We start from the raw sequence: 1,622 nt of genomic DNA on the forward strand, positions 1-1,622 counted from the left end.
GAGTCAAGGCTTCAAATCTTGCATATCGGAGGATGCCAGGGACCTGTCCCAATTGATACACGTGCAGCTGCTGGCACGTTCCTGAATATGCTGGCTCTCTGCAGCCTCTGCATCTTTGAACTACATGTCCATCTTTCTGAATCATCATTATGTTCCAAGCACGTAGAAGCCTTCCACTACCTCGTCCTTTGTACAGAATGGGTATGACCACAAGGCATCAGTGGCTCTAAAAGGCCGGAGGCCAATGTAACTGTGAACGAGAGATATGGTAGCTAACCAAGCCTGGGCAGATTAAAGTAACAGTAGGGTATGAGAAAGTTCAGCTTCCTCCAGGAAGGGGAGGACGGTTCCATGTTACACAGGGTGTCACATACACTTATCTGAGAATATCGGGTAATAACCCTATGATTATATACAGTCATACCACCCTGTACGTGCCCGATCTCGTCTGATCGCAGAAGCTAAGCAGGGTCGGGCCTGGTTAGTACTTGGATGGAGGACTGCCTGGGAATACCAGGGGCTGTAGGCTTTGATCTCCAAGAGGGAGTTTCTTGGGGTGGTGTGCTACTTCAGGCTGTGGATGCCGCCTTCGCAGAGATGGCACAACCTCTCAACAAACTGGCTAAGGGAGAACTCACTATGGTAGAGTGTGGACAGCTGAGGCAAAACGAGCTTTTCAGGAATTACAAAGAGCCTTACTGTGTGCCCCAGTATTGGTCATCCCAGATGTTACCAAGACCTTCCACTTGTATGTGGATGGAAAGGCAGGGCTGACTAAATGAGTTTTGACTCAGACTCTGGGGCCTTGGTGAAGGCCAGTGGCCTATCTTAGCAATAAACTAGATCCACTAGCAGCTGGGCTGCCCCCTCGCTTCTGCATAATTGCTTCAAGGACCCTCCTGGTCAAAGATGCATGCAAATTGACTCTGGGTCAAAATATCATATTGACCACCACCCACGTTATCGAGGGCCTTCTCCGGACTCCACCAGACCAGTGGATAACAAATTCCAGAGTGACGGAGTATCAGGCCCTCCTCCTGAATGAAAAAAAAAAAAAATCTTCCGGTGCCTGGCGGTGCTAAATTGAGCCACGTTGCTACCAGTGGTGCTGGCTGACCACCCACATGACTGTGGGAAGGTCCTAACCGAAGTCATGGGAATAAGGCCGGATCTCACTCCCCTCCTGGATGCGGGAATGACTCTGTTAGCAGAAGGGAGTAGTTATATGGTCAGTGGAAAGAGGTATGCAGGGGCTGAGATGGTTTCTCCTTAGCAAGGACTCTGGACAAGAGCCCTGCCACACATGACCTCAGCAGAAAAGCGAAGCCGATTGCATTTACCAAGGCACTAGAGATGGCCAAGGCTGCGGGCACTAATAGGAAACTGCAGTGTGTCTACTGGCCCCAGAGCTCTGGGCAAGGAGAGAGAATGAGCCAGACTCTTGAAGAGACCTAGACAAAGCTAATTCTGGATGCTGGCGGTGGATGGATGGATCTCCTTCCTTTTGCTCTCCTCAGGGCACAATGTGTACCCTATTTAAACAAGGTGACCCCATTTGAAATAATGTTTGGGAGGACCCCTCCTCAATCTGTCCTAGGCTACAGGATGTTGCCCTGGCAGAA

General features: G+C 50.2%; 1 pseudogene; it reads left to right on the forward strand.

Moving 5' to 3' along the window:
* Positions 1–410: 410 nt before the first annotated feature.
* Positions 411–529, forward strand: LOC123393974 (annotated as a pseudogene).
* The last annotated feature ends 1,093 nt before the right edge of the window (positions 530–1,622 follow it).

The sequence above is a fragment of the Mustela putorius genome, unplaced genomic scaffold (assembly GCF_011764305.1).
Source record: "Mustela putorius furo isolate JIRA1106 unplaced genomic scaffold, ASM1176430v1.1 tig00001094_pilon_pilon_pilon, whole genome shotgun sequence".
Taxonomy (NCBI): Eukaryota; Metazoa; Chordata; class Mammalia; order Carnivora; family Mustelidae; genus Mustela; species Mustela putorius.